At 37.8% G+C, this 17,533-nt stretch overlaps 1 long non-coding RNA gene across 1 annotated transcript in view; it reads left to right on the forward strand.

Annotated features, from left to right (window-relative positions):
- The window catches only part of LOC308563309, a 300,114-nt gene that overhangs the window by 167,529 nt on the left and 115,052 nt on the right, over positions 1-17,533 (forward strand). The window contains exon 3 of the long non-coding RNA XR_013999773.1: positions 13,022-13,118. This is a non-coding gene — a long non-coding RNA (uncharacterized lncRNA). The remainder of the gene's footprint in view (positions 1-13,021; positions 13,119-17,533) is intronic.

The raw sequence follows: 17,533 nt of genomic DNA on the forward strand, positions 1-17,533 counted from the left end.
GTTGTGTGATCAAAACCAGGATTGGGGGAACCTAGTACTATGGCATTGCAGACCTGGCTTTCATAAAAGACTCAGAGCCTTGATATAAATATGAGGTATATATGTAATCTCCTGGGTTAGGGACTGGAAATGACAGTGGAGTCAAACCCAGATGCTTACAGAATGGAAGCTAAGATTGGAATTTAAATAAGAATAGGAAAAGTCAATGGGGTTTGGGGTAGAAACTTTTAGTTTAGTCATAGAAAGTGGAAGATAGTAATAGTGCTGAAAACCTGTTAGGGGTTAAAAAATGGAGCACATGGTCTTGCTGCACCCATTTAATAGGGTCTTTCCCCAAGGGAGGTGTGTGGGACCTGGGACCTGAGAGGAAGATGGTGTGTCTGTAGATGAATTTTTCATTTTGAGTTGAGGCATGTGGTGACTCCTGATGCAAAGGAGGGCAATAGCTCAGCAGCTTTGGACTCTACAGTGAAGAGTGGGAATGCAGCATCAGGATGAAAACAGCCACACGAGTTAAGTTACAGTTTATCTATTCCTTAGCTCATTCTTAAATCTACATAAGCACTGCAAGGTACGAAAGACCAACTGTGGACTGTACATGAATAAGAGGAGACGTGTTCGTGATGAATGTTGGGCACCTTTACGTGACTCTTGTCAAATATAAGCATTTGTTTAAACTATTGTCCTGAGGTCTCCTTAGTTTAGCCCTGTTGCTCTACAACTGAGCTCCATGTAGTATATTATACTTTAAAGTTTGCAGAGCAAGACAGAGAACAAGGCTGTCAAATGCACAAAGTATTAGGATCCAAACTGTGCTTCCAAAATATGTACCCCTCTACTACTGTCTTTATAAGGTTACACTTTTGTTGAAAAAGTTATGTTCTTAAAAGTAACCAGTTAAAAGACCATTGGCTGCGCTATTACTACCAGAAAGGCACATGATTCAATTTTCCCAGGAGGTATGAATATTACAACCTGCCACTCCTCAAAAAAAGTTGGGGCTACAGTCCCAATTAGTACCTTTAAGGAATGGCAATTGTCCCCAAGGAACAAATTCTTGTGGATAGAAGAAAGATTTTTCACACAGCATAGCTACAAATAAGACCCAGGTGGATAAAGTTGCTGCAACAAATTTTAATAAAAGCAGTTTATTAGATGATAAGGGAGAGTAATGAAAAGGGTTAAGACAAACTACAAATAGGAGGCCGTCATTGGAGACCAAGGCCTGCAGACCATGACCTTTGACCATTAGCATTTCTCTGACACTGCTCCTCTTAATACAGTTGGTCATTTAGAGGGTGAAATTACCTCTTTGCATTGTGGGATAGGCAGTGAAAACAGTGTGCTGTATGTAAGAAATGACCTGTTACCTTTGGCTCTGTCATCTGGATGGATGCCACGGAATGGCTAGGCCCATTATATGCTAATGCTCACTTTAAAAAACTGTTAAAGGATTCAGAGATGAAAGAGGCATTTTACTATTTGTGCTAAACTCACTGTATAACGTTGGGCAGAACACTTTTATGCTTTATTTCTCTTTTATTGATTTCAGAGAGAGGAAGGGAGAGGGAGAGAGGGCTAGAAAAGTCATTGATTGGCTGCCTCCTGCACGCCCCCTACTGGGGATCGAGCCTGCAATCTGGGCATGTGCCCTGACCAGGAATCTAACCATGATCTCCTTGGTTCATAGGCATGCTTTATTTCTTTATCTTCTAAGATAATTACAAAATTTAAATAAAATTTATTTAAGGTGAATTCTTATTTTATTTCTTAACATTGTCACTTCTATTAATATCGGGAAAGTTTTCATATTTTTCTATTAGCACAGAATTGTTTACTAGAAATAAAATGCCCTTAAAAATCAATAAATACTCTTGGCAAAACAAAGCAATGCCCAAATTCTACTCGTGATAGGTCAGAAGCTCCATTTTTATAATAAAGTGGAGCATGATAGTACAGAACCTTACACTGTTTTCAAGGTCTCCACTCATCCAGCAAATATCTGTAAGGATTTACTATGTGCTGAGTGTATTGCAAGGGTTGAGGGTATGAAGCAGACACCTCATGGTCTTTGTTTTTAAGAGGTTTGCTGTTCTTAGGGGGGCAGACAAAGTCATTGTAATTGTTATAATTGGAGCAAGAAGAAGGAAAAAGGGACTCGGGTGGAAGGCTAGGGAAAGCAAGATCAGATGACAAATCCAAAAACAGACAGCAGAAGGCGGATGGGGAAGACTGTGGAGGAATGATCAGGAGCACAGGTAATGAAAAAACTGCTACAAAACCCCAGAATAACTGAGAACATAATAGAGTAAACTCAGGTGGTCAAGCTTGCCTGGGCCCAAAGCAAGTGTAACACAAAGTGAGACTGGTGAGGCAGGGTGCAGCCCTTCTTCTTCTACGAACCCCTCAGTCCTGTGGAGAATTCCTGATGAGGAATATCACGAGAGGAGGTGGACAAGAAGTAATGGCTTCTTTCACAATAACAAAGCTATTTAAGTGGCCTGGCTGGATTGGCTCAACGGTTGAGCATTGACCTAGGATCCAAGAGGTCATTGTTCGATTCCCAGTCAGGGCACATGGCCAGGTTTCGGGCTCAGTTCCCAGCAGGGGGCGTGCAGGAGGCAGCCGATCAATGACTCTCTCATCATTGATGTTTCTATCTCTCTCCCTCCCTCTCTCTGAAATCAATAAAGATATATATATTGTTAAAAAGCTATTTAAATAATTCAGCAGCAATTCCAAATCATGTCCTCTGCCCATAAGATCATTTTATAAAATTAATGTTTTCATCTTTAGCATTATCAATAAAAATCTAGTGGAGAAAGAAAACTGAAGTCTAGTCAGAGCACATACAGATCTCTAACACAACAAGCCTCGTGTTTTAGCATAATTTCTTCATTAAAATCATATAAGACATAACAGTGGCTAGGTTGAGTTTACAAAATCCCAAACATAACTCAGATGATAGCATGCAACATCCTTGAAGAAGAGGAAGAGTGTGCGTGTGACCATTCACCCTCCAACAGGGAAAATGAGGGAAATGCGTAGGTCAAATATTTCACTCTGAGAATTGAGGTTGGCTCCATGTCTTTAAGACTTCTCAGGTTTACCAGTTAGTGCAGCCTACACACAGTCACTCCTAAGAGCGATTCAAATACGACCTGGTCCATCCTAATTAATTCTCCTTCCTCGCATAATGCATTTATCTCGTACTATCTTCTTCGTTTTGGTTTGACTCCTAAGTCTTCTGAAGTTCCAAAGAGACAAAAATAAGTATGAACCAAGTAGAGCAGTGCTCCATATTTTTATCATTTATGCCATTGGACACCCATGTCTAATTACACCCTTGGAGAGTGAGTGACAAGGGCACCCTCTTGTTCCTGTGTTATTCCTCATAGTGACACAATGTTGTGGTTTTAATTCCTCCAGCAATTTTATTCTAAAGAACAGGAGCACACATAAGGGCCTTTACCTCTCTGAATCACAGATTCATGAAAAATAAGGTTTTGAAGTAAAGAAGGATCTTCATAACAAAGACATGGAGGACCTTGCTTAGTGATGAAACTGTGATTAAGCCCGATTCTTTAAAAGTTTGGGACTGTATGTATGGGAAGAGCATGGTGGAGTCAGGACAGAGATAGAACATGGCATTTGAAATCAGAATGGCATCATTTCAAATCCATTGATTGGCTGTAGGATACATATAAGAGGAAGATTAGAGTCTTCTTCACAGGACTATTCAATTATTTCTAAGTATTAGTAATGATACATGCATATATAGTGCATTATATAGTAGAGATCACTAAATGGTAGCTTCTCATTAAACTATGCTCAAGAGTACAGCCTGGGAATGTAAAGTTAAGAATATTATAAACAGCAAAGTTGAGACTCAGCTTTGCTTTCTCATGTGCCTCCTGAATATGAGAAAATTCATATCAGTTAGCTCAATTAGAAAATGAAATAAAGCAATGATACTATTTGGTACAGTTTAGGGCAGTGAGCCTGCTAGGGCTGGTCTAGGCTTGGAGGAACAGCACAAAGCCATATGGACATACAGTGAACACGTAGACTGAGGGGCTTTTGAAATATATGTGATTGTTTGCCCCTATATTAAATAGTTCTATTTGGCTATATATTTTTTACTAAGTCAATTTTTTATAATTTTCTGCTTACTCTTGACCATTACCTCTTGCTCTCCCAGTGGTTCCTCCTGCCTTCATGTTGACTTGAGAGAGGTAGAAGAGCATTTAGGAATCATTGGGTGGTCAACAATATTGCTATTTATGCTGGAATAATCCTACAGCATACTCACTGTAATATGCAACCAAATCATGTGCCTCTAAAACAGAGTAAAATCATGAACATTAAACCATAAAACTCAATACCTTTCATAAAATTATTTAGTATCAATATATTCCTTGCAAGGCTCAGGGTTCCAAATAAGTGGCTGAGTGACTCTTTCATGAAATCATAAGCATTGGGGTAGAGGTTTTTGAGAACAAGCATTTTGATTGCTCTGAGGATTTCTTTCCTTTGAATTTATAATTTTCTCTAGGGGACTGATTTTCTGTTTCAGAATAAGGTAGGAATTACTACATTTAGCTTTTAAAACTTCAAGAGGAACTGTCATTGCAAAATAAGACCTCCAAAGTTATATAATAACTAATTAAATTACCATCTCATTTGTCCAAGAGTGAGGGTACCCAAGAAATTGAGAGTATATAAAATTTTAGAGGGACCACTGAGCTCATGTTTTGGAACTGTAGAATTCTACAGAAGAAAAGCAGGGGTTCACATTAATAATTAAATATTTTTATGGTCTATTACTGTTTAGACATGGATCCATCGCAGGAGGTAGAGGGTGGCCCAGGCCAAGAGAAATGGAACTGTTCCAGCCACTGTTTCCCATTAGATAGGTATTGGCTCTCTTGTTGTTGACATATTTTGGAGAACAGAGAAGTGCCTGCAAATGTCATTATGGCACTTTATATCTGAGTGTTCTTCTGTCACAAGATTTCTTAACAACACAGAACAATTAGTTGAGAAAAATGGGATTGCATGGTTTAAAGCTCTTTGTACTATTACTAATAGAGTTCATATATGTATATAATCACAAACAATACAGCCAGGCATCACCCACTCTTAATCTCCCCACACTAGGATACTAGCAAATCTCTTAGGAATTGTTTTGTTTGTTTTTGGTGGTGATGGGGAGGGGATCTTAAGGAAATATCTGGCCATGATTTAACTTCCTCTGCCTCTCACATGTAGTATTATTTCCATGTTTTAAAACTAATATATAGGGACACAGTGAAAGCAGTCCTAAGAGGGAAATTCATAGCATTACAGGCCTACCTCAGGAAACAAGAAAAAATGCAAATAAGCAATCTAACTTTACACATAAGGAAACTGGGGAAAAACAAACAAACAAAGCCCAAAGTGAGTAGAAGGAAGGTAATAATAAAGATCAGAGTACAGATAAATGAGAGTCTAAAAAAAATACAAAAGATCAGTGAAACCAAGGGCTGGTTATTTGAAAGGATATAAAGGATTGACAAACTTTTAACTAGACTCATCAAAAAAAAAAAAAAAAAAGAGTGGGACCCAAATAAATAAAATCAGAAGGAAATCTTACCTTTTGTGACAGCATGGATAGACCTGGAGATTATGTTAAGTGAAATAAGCCAGTTATAGAAAGAGAAATACCATAGATATCACTTACATGTGGAATCTAATGAACAAAATAAACTGAAGAACAAAATAGAAACAGAGGCAATAGAGACATGGAACAGACTGACAGCTGTCAGAGGAAGGAGAGGGGGAACTGGGTGAAAGAAGATGAAGGGATTAGCCATAGAACATATATGCATAAAAACTGACACACACATGTGCACACACGATTTATTTATTTAAAAGAGGACCTATATCGTGAACTCTTCAATCTATCAGAATTTTGTGGTTACCTGATGCCTCTTTTCCTATGCTCTCACTAGAATTACAGGGATATTTTTAAATATTTAGTTTTCACATAAGACAAGTTTAATGTTTAGTGTATAAATCAGTAACTTACAACATTTGCTGAGAGATTTATGGAGGATATATGGAACTATTGCCTTGAAAGAGTATGATAGAATCCACTCACATGATATCTTAGAGAGTAATATAAAAACAGAGTGATTTTTTTTTTCTGAGTCCAAATGTAGCCATTATACTTCTATGACAGCCCCTCTAATACATTATTGCATTTGTGTTTTTACAAGTCTATTTCCCTCACTATAGGGTATCCTCTTGTGTTTCATTCACCTAGCACAATGCCTGGTACGTAGGACATGTTTAATAAATAAATGGGTGTCATCAAGAGGAACAATAATAAATGAGTTGAGCGAGCATGATACAGGCTTTGGAAAAGTTGAAGAATTTAGTGTGATGATGAGTTGAGGGAACCTACTAATGGAACATGTGCAAAGACATGAACGTGAGTATGTCAGAGTGCATTCAGATCATCATATTAGACTGACTATCAGCACGTCAATACACTCTTAAATGTTTACCATAGATTGATTCTAAAGTATGTTCAAAAGATTCCTTTTTTACTTTGAGGATAAAGAGAGGTTTTTCTCTATCAGTCTACCATCAAGGTTATAATTAAGTCATTGAGTCTGTGGCCTATATTTATGATTACAATATGTGATCAAGGATTATAAACACCAGGAAAATTGTATTATCACACTAATTATCACTTTAAGAGACTGGCAGCAGACAAACGTTTCATCTCTTACTAGAAAGAGAAATCTGACAGAACCTGGGCGCTCACTTTGATGTTGGATTTGTCTATGAAAGTATCAAAGATTGAACTATTTTCAAATAGAACATCCAATGCTGGTTTCATTCAGACGGTCAGTTTTCTGCTTCACCGCCATATTTTTCTTTGAAGTGGCATATCATGGAGTTTGTTATTAGGATATATTTATTGCAGGCAGGGCAATAAAATTTAAGGAGGTGAAAGAAAAATCAGAAGACCTCAAAGCCAACAGCAGGTGTTATAAGTTGATCTCTGCAATGTGTAAGGCGTGAACAGACCTGGCAGTTAGTGTGAATGGCCTAGCTAGGTCAGTGGTTGTTAAAGTATGGTCCTCAGACCAGTAGTCTCAGCAGCAACTGGGAGATGCAAATTCTCAGGCTGCACTCCAGGCCTTCTGAATAAGAAGCTCTAGGGATGGGGCTCAGCAATCTACGTTTTAACAGGCCCTCCCTCCAGGTGGTTCTGTTGTTGACTAAAGTTTGAGAACCACTGGCCTAAAATAATGCAATGAATGAATCTCATGAATCCTTTTTACTTTTCTGATCCTGGCGTGACAACTTTCATAGCAATTCCAAGTCCATTTAAAAATTCACTTCTCTGAACAATTTGTCACTTAAATATGTTCTGTATTATGCTGCTCTCTAATTGTTTTATATATGTTCATTATGCTTCCCTAAAAGTCTATAAATGCAACCGCAAGTCAGTGTATCTTGTAGAACCAAATCTTCCTGGCTGCAGTGACAAAGGACCAGCAATCAACTCTCAGGAACACTGTTGGCTTATTGATAATGCTAAACGTCATCTGTCATGGGCTCCGTAAGTGATCATGGAAGGTAATACGACAGTGAGCGGCTTCCTTTCATCTCTCTTCCATCAATAGTGAGGAGGTAGGAAGGATCTCTCCCTACTCACATTTGCAGGCAAGAAAATTGTTTTTTACAAGATGAGCAGATGAACTTTCAGAATAAATTACTCTCTAGGGCAGGGGCCATGTATGGGTAGTTAATCCATGTGTGCTCATTACATGGTACAGAGCCTGGAGTTAAAGGTGCCCTATGTTCAACACTTAGGTGGGCATGTAAGGCTGACAGGAAGAGATAATACAGCTCTAGTGTTGTTACCAAGGAGTTTTGAATTCCAGTCTAAAGAATCAAGAAAGGGTTTTGTTTTATGCCTTAGGAGGAAAGATTAAAATAAAAGTTTTTCTCCTAACATGTAATTGAATAATTTTCCTGGGAGGGCGGAGGGAGTGGTATTCAGATTGAAGGAATACATGATTTCACATTCTTGGAAGTTCAATAAGAGTGTGGTGTGAGAGCGAAGGGATTTAAGGTCATTGAGCTTGTGCGGCACAGTGGAATGGGGGAGCAGCGAGCGAGAAGGGAAACCTAGAACTGGTTTGCTTAGGTTGTAGCTCTGGTTGGTCTTGCCTCCAGTGGAAACGGTGAGAAAAATTCAGTAATGGGAAATAGAAAAAAGCGTAGGTTGCAGAAGTGGTAAGGGGAAGCGGGTGAGAATAACTAGAGGGGTGAAGGAGAAACTTTGTCAAAATGCATTATTTTAATAAATTTATGCTGCACAATTAATGATAATGGTGGCTGTGTGCTCTGGTGTATGTAGATGGATGGGGAAAATCAATACTGTTTTAGGTCTAATAAAAGAGCCTACTGTTTTGATCTCTCTGGTGTTTTTCGAAGAGCTTTGAGGTTTTTGTAGGGTTTTTTTGTGTTGTGTGTGTGTGTGTGTGTGTTTCATATACAGCTATCGGCAAATGTATCTGTGTGTGTGTTGTATATTATGTATATGTGTTGTATATTTTTGTGTTTCAGAGAGAGAGAGAGAGAGAGAGAGAGATGAAAAGAGAAAAAGAAAGATTATTAAGTTACCTTCTCCTATTCATACCAAAGCCTTAGGAATATAAAGATTGAAAGAAAACAGAGGAACTATTTTACTGAGCAGCCTATAAACAAAAGACTTTTTTTTTTTTTTAACCATCAAATTAAGTTAGCAATTCCTATCCTCTCTGCAGTAAGCCAAGAGATCAACAGTAATGCTGGGAAATATTTTCTCTGACCTTGAATGCATTTGTTAAGCCATCGCCTGCGCTGAGTTTCCTTGAGATGCTAACTGGAGCTCTGCCAGCATGTGTCAGAATGAGCAACGGGATGGGCTTCCCTGTGGGACCTGCCCAGCCCATCTGAGGAGATGCTTCTGTGAGGTCTCGAGAACTATCGTTTGTATCAACAGGGGGAAATCCGCGCAGCTTCTGTTTTAAGACATTGTGTTCAATAGTTAAGCATTTCTTTCAAGCCTTACCATATTGCTTTCATTTAGGCGTTGCCTCCTTCGGGAAGGCATAGGGACGCGCAGACAATGCACTGAGCCACATCAAAGACGGTAGTGATCATGGCCAGGGGGCATTTCAGATTATGTGAATGAATAAAAGCTGCTTTTCAAACAACAAGCTTTTTTTTGTCTTTCTTTTCTTTCGTTGATGCACTGCCATAGATTAAGAGTGGCAACATTTTGTTTCCTGTTGTTGAAATTGTGGGATTCTGGTGCGGCAGAAAAAGGGGAAGTTGGGGTTGTATGTATGAAAGGGAAGGCTTGGCACCTTGGTTTTGTCCAGCTCCATTCAAATTAGAGTCTTTGTTTGTGAGAAATTCCTGATTATTCAGAAGTATTGCCTTATTAGGGGTGTGAGACACGTTCCGTAACAATTTAACTTGTCCTAAGAATAGGAGCCTTGCTGGAAAAGAGTGTGGGTGGTCACCATGAATGGGGCACAGCAATGACCCTACATGGCAGCAGAGGAAAGCCTGGGGCCCCAGCCCTGAACCTCGGGACAAGATTATTCCCAAAGAGCAAATGCCTTCTCCTTAGGACAATTTAAAAACTAAGCTCTCATTCTGAATATCCTGATACTCTGCACATACGATTCAGTCTGGGCAAACAGAGGATTTCACGGACTCCATTTGTTTTCTACCTCCTACATGAAGTTTGGGGCTTCTCGGACCCCTAAAGAAAAGACCTAATGATGTAGCAACTGATATTCAGTTAAACTAGAAACTAATCAATCATTATTCATTGAAACATTTCACATGTACAGAAGTGGATAGATTATGATAAATCCTGTAATAAATACATATCCATCACTCAGCTTAATAATTAAAATACCACAAATATATGTGAAGCCCTGTGTCACCTTCCTCATTTCCATTCCCCTCTCTACACTCTTGCCTTGGGAGTGATGACTGTGTTATCCAGTCTTAGACATCAAATTCATGATAAGCCCTATTACCCTCATCCCCACCCCAACTTTTAGTTCATAAAGAAACCAAAACTGAAAGTTTAGCTGACTTCCTAATGTAGGTAAACTAAAATTGTTGGAGTAGAACTTCAATACGTACCTTGAGTCCAAAGTCTCATGTCCCTTATCTCATACCATGAGCTCGTCTCTTTTAGCGCTAATGTGTTCTGTTACCAAGAGGGCCCTAGGATGGTTCGGCAGTGTGGACAGGCTGTGAAAGGATGCAAACCCAGCAAGAACTTCTGTAAAAACCTTTTCTGACCTTCAAGGTCTATTAAAACTACAAACCTCCCAAAGTAACCGCTAATAGACCAAAGCCAAATTAATTTATTATGTATTAGAGCAAGAAAGTGGGGGAGTGAGAGTACTCTGTCATCTACATCATCATCATCATCATAACAATAAAATTTATGAAGATTGAGTATGGACTATGTAATAGTTACCATACTAAGCACTTTATATGGTCATCTCACTTTATTAGTCAAATAACTTTTTTGAAATTATTATCATTTTTCTTCCCATTTTACAGATAAGTAACCTGAAGCACTAAGTCAACGGTATAACTCAAAACAAGCCAAGTCTGCTCATTGCTCTTATTTCCTATCTGCTCTTATTTCCTTTATCAAATACTGAAGAGCTCTTCCTCCAGAGCAGCCCCATGCAGCAGAAATAGAATGTGAAGAGCATATTTTATTTCAAATTTTAGTAACCACATGTATGGTGAAAGAGAAATAAGATAAATTAATAATAAAATATATTTAATAATATATTTTATTTAACTCAATATATTCAAACTAGTGTAATTTCAACATATATATGATACTGTTTTTACCAAGTTTTTGAAATCTAGTTTGTGTTTTCCACTCTTGACACATCTTAATTCAAACTAACCACATTTTAAAACTTATCACATTGGAAAGCGACACTGTTGGTTCATCAGTCATTGTTAACTGAGTCAGGCACAACCAACTGAAAGAAAGGAAAAAACGAAGGAAGGGAGGAAGGAAGGAAGGAAGGAAGGAAGGAAGGAAGGAAGGAAGGAAGGAAGGAAGGAAGGAAGGAAGGAAGGAAGGAAGGAAGGAAGGAAGGAAGGAAGGAAGGGGAGGGAGTATGCCAGGGGAAGGAAGAACCCCCTGATCACACCCCTGTGTCAGGCCAAACCCTTTAGGGAGATCTTGTAAGTTTTAATATGCTGCCTCCTCTTGCTATAACTCCTTTTTTTTTTTTTCCAATACAAATAAAAACCTGGCATGTCTTTGAAGTAGTAACTGCATCAAAGACTTGCTCCCATTAATTTTAAACCAGTCTCCTAAAAGCCTGTCTACAGTTAGCAGTTCATGAAACAGACGCCCTGTTTGGCAGGACCCTGGGTTCTCAGGGCAGAAGAACCTCTTACTGGATCTTCCTCTATTTTTGCATCAAGTAATAGTAAGCAGAAAAATGTCCTTTAACTTATAAAATAGCCACATCTATTAGAGACCCTTGAGGCAGACAAAACTAAAGAAGCACATCTGGCTCACTCTCTGGGGTTCTGGATTTAGAAGAAAACTAGAAATTGAGAAACTAAATTTATACTTGAAGCCAACAGAGTACTGGCTTTTGATTGGTTTCTATGGCAGTCAAAGTGACAGCAAAATATTCTTGGACACAAACTGACATTCTTAGGGTATTTTAAAAATTCAAGTTGTAATAAAAAATATTTATTGTTAGAATCGCAGATTCAAAGGAATTGAAAAAAGTTAATTTTCTCTCTAAGTCTATGCTGAAACTTATTAAACAGGTCAGTTTGTTTGCTGGTAACTATTTTAAGTGCTTCAAAATCAGAACCAATAAACAACTTGTGTAATTTTTACAAACATAGCTGTGAATGAAGAAAACAAGTTGCAGAATATTACATACAGTACTATTATAATTCAAGATAAAAATAAGCAAAATTATTATTGTAGTATTATATACCCAAATGGTTTAAAGTTATATTTTAAAAAATTCATGAAAATGATTATCGTAGAAAGCAGGAGAGTAGTTACTTAAGGAGATGAGGGAGAGCATGCATAGTGGAGAAGGGTTCATTGGAGAACAGGGGTTCAGGATTGCTGGCAAGGTTGGATGTGTACTTCATAATTACACAATATACTATACATTTATGTTTATTCATTTGTGTAGTATAGTATTACATTTCAGAGTAAAAAGAAAAAACCCACAAAAACATAAGGGGCATACATTTGCAAAATTGCCGTCGTTTCCAGAGACTAGCAAAGCTAATGATTGTGGTCAATGCGACCTGATCCAGCATGCATATCGAATCTCCATCTCGTCTACCAGCGCTGATTCCATAGGCAATTTGTAGACAGGAAATATGTAGCAAATTGGTGCTCAGCAGATATACCTGGCAACAAGTCTAATGAACAGGGCAATGTTTCAATACCAATGAGGAATGAAACTTCTCAGAATCATGGTCTCTGTAAAGAGGAATGATACATAAAGCATTGCATCATCCTCGCGTCTTACTAAAGTAATTTTCTGCTGTTTAAATTGAGCAGTCGTCTTGGAAGCAATGTTTCAACTTGTGGCCTTGTACTAATAGAAGCTAGGAATGTCATGGGGCAAGATACAGTTAATGATGAGTCAAAAGTGAAGCTGGTTTGGCAGAGCTAGCTCATTTCAGTGGCGAATAATTAACCTACAATGAAAACTGAAACCAACTACACTAAGGTGTAACTAAAGGTCAGTTTTTCAAGGCATCAGCTAACTGTGAATGCGTTTATGGATTTCATGGGCTATTGATTTTTATGAAGGGAAAGGCACTTATTAGCTCTTCATTGAATAATATATAATATTCATCAACTCTCAAGATTCCCAATAATTGTTAGTGAGGTTTCTAATTGGTTGTCTTATTGTATTTTCCACAGATGGCTGCAGCATTATCTCCATTCGTAAATGCTCTTTTAAGACCTTCGGCATTCCCCAATCCTGAAGCAGAATATGATGGTCTCCATATGAAACTGGGTGAGCTTATGAATTATTTGTAATCAATTAAATGTGGCAAGTATAATGCTGTATGATTTTTGACGGTAGGTTAGAAAAGATGATACAGCATTTGTCTTGCTTGCTGGAATACCCATTCTTGAAAAACTTCAGAGGCCATATAAACCACTGACTGCCATGAGGCTGCCATGTTATGAGGAAGCCCAAGCTCTCCATCATATAAAGAGCACATAGGGAGGGCATGAGTCTATATAAAGAGAAAGAGATGCCCAGGCAACTGCCAGCTGGTAGCTGGTAGTACCCCAACTTTGGATGTTGCAGCTACAGCTATCATCTGACTACAACCGCACTTCAAAGCCAAATCCTTTTCAAATTCCTTACCCACAAAATTAATGAGATTAATATAATATTATAATATAATATAATATATAATATAATATAATAAATATAAAATATATATAATATAATAATATAAATTTGTTTTTGTCTTAAGTCACTAAGATTTAGGTCAATTTGTTACTTGCCAATAATGAACTGAACAACTGGGTTATTTTCTTGATCTTCAGGACTCTGTTCTCATTGAAAGATTATATACAATGTTCAGAAAACTTCATACATATTCATGTGATATTTATAGTTGATTAGCTCAGGCTATTTGACCAATCTTTGGAAAAGTTAGCCACTTAGGATTATTTTGATAAACTCATGAATGTAGAACTTTGGTCCATGATATATAATCAAAGGTGGCATCAGCAAAAGTGGATTTTTGAATCCTCTCCTCAGTAAAAGCAATGAGAACACTGGCAAAAATGGTCAGAATTCAATTTTTTAAAACTTTGGAAATTAAGCAAAGGCTTGCAACAATTCCTGGAGAATTTATTCACGAAAAATGTCTGAATGTTGGTAAGAATGGCATTATGGGGTTTTAATTTACCTATTCCCACCCCCAGCTATAGTAGCCTTAAAAAATAGTAGCCTGCAAATTATTATGAAAACTAGCAGCCTGGCAACCACTGGTGGTGGCAAAATGAATTTGGAACTCTTTCAAAATCCCATTCCTAGAGGAATATCATGATTTGACCTGCCTGGTGGTTCACTGACATACACTGCTTTGCAAGGCTGTCTTGATTTAACCTGACTGGGTGCTTGCCTAATTTAAACCACCTTTTCCTCAGGGCATTTGTTGAAACAATCAGAAGTGATTGTATAACATCACAGTTGCCTGGGGTGGTGAATGATGGTTGGGGCAAAGAGTAGGTAAACCAAAAAGCTTAAAAGGAAAAGTAGAGAAATGTGATGCCCATAAAAGGATTTGGAAAAACTCAGACATGTTCCTGAGACTCTCAGACACCTATGTGTAGGACTGTGTAGGTGCCCAGGACTGTGAGCCTGCTCAGAAAAGACCTGAGCCTAAGATCTAATGTCTTACTAACCTTGAAGCGATGTGTGAGCAGGAAGTGAAGGATAAGGCAGAGCTGTGAACTGCCTGATTGGGTGTCGAAGGTTTAACCCAATACGCACACAGAGTCCCTCAGCAAAGACAGGAAGATTTGTTAGTCTCAGGCATTTAATGAATCTCTACCCAATCATTAGGTGACCATCAAGAAAACTGAGCAAAGACTTCAGTGAACACACAAAAGACATAGACTAGTAGAGTTTTGAAGTTTTATTTTGATAGGTCCTTTTGATACCTAATATTCCTAGCTATGTGGTCTTTTTATTTTTTCTCTTGTAAATGGTATCTTTTTTAATTAATATTTTTACCTGTTTGGTTTGTTTTATCAAAACAAGTAGTTTGCTCATTGTTAACCATTCCAACCCCTTGAATTGTTCTTACTTTTGTAAGTTTTTAAAGTTATTCTGCTAATTTTTTTAGGCTAATAATCCTATAATTTAAGAATAATACCAATTTTAGTTCCCTCTCTTAGACGTATCTTTTATTTTTTGTCTTTTGTTTATGTTCATTGCTAGTTTGGCAAAAGAATATTAAGTAATAATGGTGGTAATGCTATTTTTGTCTTGTGATTTATGAGGATGCTTTTAATATTTCATCATTTGGCCAGGTGCTGACTTTGAGTGTGTTCATGTTAAGAAAGCATCATCTATTTTATTTTATTATTTTATTCTATTTTGTGAACCATGTATGGGTGTAAGACTTTAGCAGTTTCTTTTTGGCAAAAATAAGATGATAACATGCTATCGTATATTAATTTATATTAACCTTGAATCATCTGTGCCTTCTATTTTATATTGTATTACTTGTGGTCAAAGAATATGGGCTATTGTATATCTACTTAAAGAAAATCTACTGGAACTTTACAGCCTAATACATGGTAAACTTTTATCAATAATCCACAGGCCTTTTGAAAAGAATGTATATGCTGCACTTTCAAGGTATAGCATTTGAGCTTTATCTAATGGATCAACCTTATTTATCATTCAAATCTTATCTAATTTCTTTTCTATGCTTATTTTCCCATGAACTGACAGAGGTAAGACCAAGTCTCCTACCATTTTAGTTTCTGCACATTTCTCCTTACACTTGGCAAACTTTGCTCTATGCTATATGTAGTTGGATACTATATTATTTGCTGCATTTAAAAAATCAGGAAGCACGTTTCCTCACTATGGATTTATCCTTTATGTTATAATAAGCCTCTGCTGGTCTCATTTAATAGATTTTGGCTTGAATTCCACTTATCCCGACACAAATGTTGGGACTGCAGCTTGGCTTTTCATTCCTGTCCTTGTTTCCCCATTTATCTTCATATGTTTGCCTTTTACTTTTCACATTGGTACTTCCTCGTTTAATGAGTGTTATATTCAGGATATAGTTGGGTTTTATGGTTGGCTTGATTTGAGTCATTTTTATCACTGGTGAATTTATAGACATAGTAGAAGTTGTTTGAATTGCGTTGTCTTATTGATCTGATGGCCTTTACTGCTCCCTCTGTTTTCTCGCTTTGCCGTATGGCCTGTCCTCTCGCACCCTCCCAAACATACACACTGTGGAAATTTGGAATGCATTCCTTTTGTATTTGTTTTTATGGGATTAATTTTATAACTGTAAGTAGTCTGCATAAACCATTCTTTCTTGACTTATTAACTTAAGATAGCATCAATGAATAATAACGACTTTTAAATTGGCTTCTGGATTTGCTCCCTGATCCATAGCTATAGTTGACATTATGAAGCCGTCCTTCAAGGCTTATGACGTTTACATTCCTTTCTGCAATGAAACTTCTCCTAGCCTTTGCCCAGAAATTCGTATCTAATGGGATCCATGCTTACCACTGATTATGTGCATTTGACCGTTTCGCCATTTTTATGCGTTTAGGATGCTTCCATCTCGGTGAGCTGCATTTTTTCCATTAGGTAGTTTCTTTAAGGAAAAAGAAAGCCTTATGCATGTGCATTCCCTTTGCCTGTCCGCGTTCGAGAACACCCCGTGGAATGCAAGGTTTCTGGACAGCATCCATTTTTGCTTCAGAACTCTAGCGGTATTCTCCTGACCTCTGAATTCTAACGTTGCTGCGAAGAAATCTGAGGTCAACCCAATTTATCCCCTCTGCACAGGATTGCTTTTTCTCCTTAAATACTGCGAGATTATTTCTGTTGTCTCGATATTGGGAATTTCATCAGGATATTTTGCAGCCGCTCTCTATCCATCACTCTCCACAAAACAATGCACAGACTGTACAGTCACTTCTTTCTTAATTAAGGAAGAATTATCATTTAAAAAAAAAAAGTATGTCCATTTACTTTAGGTGCATCCATGTGTTGGATCTTTGTTTTCTGTTCTCCACTTTTATAATCTTTTCAGGCTTGCATTCACTTTTTTCTTCTTCTTACTTGTTCTCTGGATTTCATCTTTAACATTTCTTTGTGTCGTAGATTTCCCCACCACTTTTCACGTTTTTGCCCTCTGTTTGCTTCCTTCTCTCCTAAGCTGCCCATTCTGACTAATTTGGTTGTGTTTCTCAACTAAGCTTCATACATTTTATGTTCACTTATTTCTTTCAGAGGAGAAATTTGTTACAAGCAATTTTTGGCTTCAAGGGTACACTGACTTCTTGAGCATTCAGTTTTCCCTCCTTCCCTCCCTCCCTTCTTTCTTCCCTTTCGTATTTCCTTCTTTCCTTTCTTCTCTCTTTTTCTATTCCTGTAGTCTGTTTGCATGACAGCCATGCCATTTTGTTTAATCTACTCCTCTGTTCTAAGAATATTCTTTGCTGTGGTTATTTCCCGAGTCCCAAACAGTAAAACAAATAGATGACTTAGTCAGCCACAGAATCCACATGTTAGCTTCCTGACCTGTAGACTGAGGGCTATTTTGGTAGGAAAGGCAATATAGAGCTTCTCCTTCCCCCACCGTTTGTCCCTCACATTCTCCTATTGTAAAGCGAAACTGTGGCCCATCTCTAGGCAGATTTCTC

This window comes from Miniopterus schreibersii, assembly GCF_964146895.1.
Source record: "Miniopterus schreibersii genome assembly, chromosome: 10".
Classification (NCBI taxonomy): domain Eukaryota; kingdom Metazoa; phylum Chordata; class Mammalia; order Chiroptera; family Miniopteridae; genus Miniopterus; species Miniopterus schreibersii.